Source organism: Crassostrea angulata, chromosome 7 (assembly GCF_025612915.1).
Source record: "Crassostrea angulata isolate pt1a10 chromosome 7, ASM2561291v2, whole genome shotgun sequence".
Taxonomy (NCBI): domain Eukaryota; kingdom Metazoa; phylum Mollusca; class Bivalvia; order Ostreida; family Ostreidae; genus Magallana; species Magallana angulata.
Genome location: NC_069117.1, coordinates 33689708 through 33695854, shown reverse-complemented (window position 1 = coordinate 33695854; position 6147 = coordinate 33689708).

Here is a 6147-nt window from a genome sequence, read left to right as displayed (position 1 = left end):
TTTATATGGGTTAACCTTTTTTGAATAATTATATACTATAGTATAACATAACTTCACACCAGATGAGAGTACATGTGCTTCGAAATGCGGACAGGCATGGTCTTTATATATAGCAGATCTGCCATAGAGAAGAGTTTGAAGGGTGGGCCTAGCTGCAATAATGTAGCCCTCTCCGATTTAAACAAAAAATCGGGAGAGGGCTACATTATTGCAGCTAGGGTGGACCATGTAAAAAGCAGGGGCTGGCGCAAATTTACATGTACATGCACATCACCAGTGCAACCAAACCTTTATTCACATAAGCAAGATTAGAAACGCGAGATCAACAACTGATGAAGTCCAAAAGGCAGATATGAAAGGGACATAACTTCTCCAAACCTGTTAACTCATTTTATTTTTGTCCAAAATATGTAAAATCGTTAAAAAAAAAACAGGAAAACGTCAGGTATTTCGGACTAATTTTATCTTTCAACTCGTATCATTTTCATGATGGTCGTAGCTTGATACCTGTCAAATTTCAGTTTATCTGCTGTGAAACAGTTTTTTTTGTCACGTCAAAACCCGAGGTATTTGCCGCTAAACGGAAAATAAGCTCATCCATATTTGTATTTTTTTTTTCGATGTCTTGTTTTGTTTAAATAAGAAAGTGTGATATTAACTTCTCTGCTACACTAGAATAATTGGCAAACAGGTGCTAAAATGCCATATTATGTACATATCAAATGCAGTAAACTTGACCTGACCTTGACCTGTACATATCAATTTTTGTTTACTGTATAATCGTCTGTAAAGTCGTCCTTAGAAATTGGTATTTTTATAATTAGATCTGCGATTATAAAATAGGTGTACCCAAAGCGGTCCTTTTCATTTATCAATTTTGGTTGTAAAATTTAACTGTCAACTATAGGTCGTTTTCTTCTTCGGTCGAGGATATTGGATTTGATCTAGAAAGCTTGTAAAACCCACCACAACGAATTTGAAACGAGAGATAAATATATAAATCCACAAGTCGAGTTAATCTGCTATGTATCAAAGTTGAAAAGGGGGGGGGGGGGGGGACTTAGACGCTTAAATTGCCGTTTCATTTGGTCGAAGAAATTTAATCTATACTCAATGGCCTTAAAAATAACACCAATTTTGGCGATGATTTTCTAGGTAATGCCATCCACAGTGTCCGATGTCTTACTCTTAAAATTACACATGTTCACGCACACGTAAACACGTAAACGCGCAAACATGCATACATGCACGCAAACTACTTGTACCACAGGTGCTTTAGTAAAACTCCCTTCACTTTAGACCGCGGAGTTAAGTCGACCCCTCCTATTGATAGAAATTTCTTCTATGGTCATGTATACAAGACATACAATTTTAATGATATGAAAAACATTTAGGGTTGTAAAACCACCCCTCCTGTTGATAAAAAGGAGAAAGGTAAAAGTTATCTTTAACGACGACTTTAACGACGGAAGGGGGGGGGGGGGGTCGAATGTAAGTGTGAGTTCATAAGACATAGTTTATGGACAGGTATACCTAGGTCGAGCTTTTGCAATGAACGATTCCAACAATTTCACACATCAAAAAAATTTTATAACACGATATAGAAATCGATAATATTTCGTCTGAATATACATATTATATAAATAGTGCCTGTTTGGGAGGATAACAGTTGAAATTGACACCCCGAGAAAACCATTGTCAACCGACGCGAAGGGTAACAGTATATAAATATTGCCTGTTTGGGAGGGTAACTGTTGAAAATGACACCCCGAGAAAACCATTGTCAACCGACGCGAAGCGGAGGTTGACAATGGTTTTCGAGGGGTGTCAGTTTCAACTGTTATCCTCCCAAACAGGCACTATTTATTTTGTTATACTGAATGTCTTAATTTTAAAGAAAACATCACCGCTTTTAGATAGGAATAACGTGAATTCTAAGGCGAACCGTACGCGCATGGTTTTCGCGCATGTAACAAATCGTATTGTTATACTTTCATGTTAAATACTGAAATCTGTGGCGTGTTCAACAGAGCGAGCGCTCGCGATCGCTCGCCAAAATTTGTGTTGCGGGTATAGGAAATTTTGGCGAGCGCTCGCGAGCGCTTGCTCTGTTGAACTCGCCTCCGATTGGTTAAGACGCAGTTAATAATATTTACTATTACCCTCAGCGTTAGCAACGCACTTGGCAACGGGTAACATTAAAAAATATTACATGCGCGAAAATTATGCGCGTACGGTTCGCTGTAGAATTCACGTTATTCCTATATAAAAGCAGTAAAATTTTCTTAAAAATTTTAAAAAAGACATTCAGTATAACAAAATAAATAGTGCCTGTTTGGGAGGATAACAGTTGAAATTGACACCCCGAGAAAACCATTGTCAACCTCCGCTTCGCGTCGGTTGACAATGGTTTTCTCGGGGTGTCAATTTCAACTGTTACCCTCCCAAACAGGCACTATTTATATAGTATCATTTCAATAATACACGAATGCTGTGCACTACAAAATATGTCAGATTTGTATTTTAAACGTCATACGTACAAAACCGAAACTTTAGACGAACTGGTACAGCCTTGACATGCTAGTTTCACAATGTTCATTATATCTGATATTAGATATTTTTCCCAGTTTCTAATTGTAAAACATACGGCATGCAGTGTATAGTTTAATATCCAGCGAGTATTACAATTAAATATAATGAGTTTTTTTACATACCACATTTAATTGCTGAAATAAATACACGTATGTGTAAATGATAGTCAATTTATGCTTGTTCATGTGTGTGAATTATGCAATAAAATCACGATATGTTTTGAAATGTTGTTTATTTTCAAATTGCAATGAAATCACCTCTCAAGATCACAATTTGGGGAATTCTGATATCAGTATCTGATAAAATGTTATTTTAATTCAGGTGTGGGAAACTTTTAATATAGGAGGTCACGTTTTTCTCTTGGATCTTGCTTATTAATATGTATATTTTGTAAGAAGGTATTTTTTAGAATAATGATTAATACAATAAAAATATTTTTGTATATCGTTTCCATACATGTACATGTAATTCATGTGCATTACATGCTTATTTCAAACAAGAATATGTACGTCTGTTTATCTGTCTATCACCCTTCTCTCTATCTTCAGGAATGCATTAATCAATCAACTGAAATCTCAAAAGAAAAACAATATAAAAAAAATAAGAAATTGACACACGCCCTTTTGTGTGAGAAGGTGGAACCATTTGAGGTTTTTTTTCTTCAATCTCTCATAATATTTCTTGTAGTCTTGTTAGCTATTTCTTACAGTCATAATGTTTATATACGTGATTCTGAAAAACTTGGGCGTGCTCGATTTGGAACACCGAAAATGGATTATGTCTCTCCCAAAATAGTCTGCCCACACTGGCGTGGGAGTTAGGTATCAAAAGAAAAATATCATTCTAGATATGACAATTTTGATAGATCTGGCGCGCTTATATCAAAACCTTTCAATGCATCTCCTGCGGAGACACATCGTTTACTTATAAGAAATTTATCTGCTTGCTTCGATTGCTCATCCATTAAGACGTGCGTATGTACTTTCACATACCTGCATATATAAAAATAATTCAAAATGAAGTCATTCGTGGGGGTAGTATTAATGGCTTAAATGTTGTGTAAATTATCACCTACAATTTGCATAACTTTGATAAGACTGGAATTTAGAAATATGAGAGAGAGAGAGAGAGGGAGAGAGAGAGTGTGAGAGAGAAATAGAGAGAGAGAGAGAGAGAGAGAGAGAGAGAGAGAGAATATTTCAGGTGGATCTGGACAAAAGTCTAGTTTCTTCAATAAATATTAAATAACGAGTAGTCTAAGCAAGATATTGAAGCCATATAAGGTGCTTTATCAAACTTGATTGAATTACTGAACAAGTAGAGCTCTATGTGATAGAACTTACGTGTATTTTTGCTATGTGGTTTAACTCTCTCTCTCTCTCTCTCTCTCTCTCTCTCTCTCTCTCTCTCTCTCTTTACAAGGAACCGGATGAGTTGTAAATGTTTCTAATTGATTGATCAATACACCTTCTTCATCTGACTTATTTCGCACCGATAAATATAAGATACCCTGATTGCAATTGATATCAATTAGTTTCACTTGTAAATCGTATTGAGTTAGTTCGTACCTACACGTCCGGATTGCGGACGCTAATTCCCGAAACAATAACAGCCAAGTAGAAGAAAAACAACCGCAAATTAATTAATTTTTTGCATCTAATCGACAACTCGAGATTGAAGTATCTCCCGTGAACTGACACCTTGTAGCTGATCAGGTATAATGTTTGCTGTTCCGTTCGTGCCGTTCTGAATCTGAGACATACATCTAATGATATTTAGCGCCTCTAAATGAGCTTATACTGGACTATCCGATATTTCGCCACCCGTGAGGCAGACGTACATTCCATGACATGACGGGAGAGAGGCGAGCCCGCTGAAGTAAATCAAACTTAGCTTCAATGTGATGGCTTCTCCACCCTTTTAAGCACGGATCGTCGCAAGAATCCGCCAAAGAAAAAAAGTACAGAAATAAAATAGTTGTTGGCCTTGTCGCCGATCTTTGGATTATGTTTAGTTTGGTGTATCATTAGCTCACCCGAATCTAATGCGAGAAATCTACTGTGAATTTATTCGGGGTCTGGCGGCATCGTGATGCGGCGTCGTGAACTTTTATTTCTAACTTCTCCAATTTCAATAAAACCTGGCACATAGCATCCTTGTCATTATGTAATAAAACATTCATGGTGTGTTTTTTTTTTAATAAAGTTCCAAGCTCCCTTTCAAGGGGGATAATTAGCAAGTAATGAAAATGGGGTTTTATTTATAAACCTTGTTATCCAGAATCAGATAGCCAGCAATATCAGCAATTACATGAGTTTACTTACATGTTCATATTCGTATACAGGAGATTCAAGTTTGTTCGATTTGCAACGGCCGGCAACATTGCTTCAAAAGTAGCAATGGAGAGAGAGAGAGAGAGAGAGAGAGAGAGAGAGAGAGAGAGAGAGAGAGAGAGAGAGAGATTTACAGACCAATATTTTCAGATTGTCGGATTTTGCTTTATACATATCGTTAAGTTAGCTTGCATGCACGCATCTGCTATCATATAGGAATACCATCATATAGAAGACTGTATCCAACACCGTTTCAGAACCCATTCTTGGTTATTAGAAGAAAAATGACATCCCTTGTGAATTTAAATACCTTACGCATGAAATTCGAACTACCTACTCTTTATATCCCCTCGCCCACGTCTTTCAGGTGTGGAATTTAATAGGTGGCCCTGTTGAATGAAGGTATAGGTCAACGACAGCCCGTCTCATAAACATTCTGAACACTCACTCGGCTTACATATAGATTATTTTTGTTGTGTGGAATTGTTCGGAAATTAATCCTTACCAAAGCATTTAAAAATTAAATTTTGCAGGAGATCGCGACTCCTATAACAAGATCAACTCAATTTACTTTCATGAACTGGTAGTACTAGCTCTACTTGACATATTTCATGAAAGTTGTAGGTTTGTTTGTTTCCCTTTGCTGCACGAGTTCTTTTTCTTTTCATTTTTTGTCCCTAGTTTGCTGCAGGAATGTAGTTTTACGTGAAAATTCGGGTTAGCATGTTGTAGAACCTTTGATTTCTTGAAGGACTACAGTTCATCAGCTCGTTCTTAGCAAGCAAACAATTTGTAAATATTCACGATGTTAAAGGGAGATTGCACAGACAACGTGTTTACAATGAGCTTGCTCAGCAACTTTTGATCTGGGCAACGGGTGTGATCGCAGGTTTCACGGTTCCTAACGCAGTATAATAGAAAAGGGATAACCCGACTGGTGTCACCTTTATCAATACTCAGTAATCACCCCACAGACTATTTATTGAACAGACACCCTTCTGTTGCGAGGAGGGAACTAAAGTCTATTAGTGGCATACCCCTCTTAATCTTGTGACGTCATATGGCACATCGCCAAATATGGGCGTCATTAAATAAGGCTTCAGATCCTACTTTTATACAGAAGACTTTAGATATCAAGATGCCTTGATAAACCACAATACTTTTATAACCAACATCATTATAAACACTGCAATGTAATCAAAGAAAACACAAAAACACACAA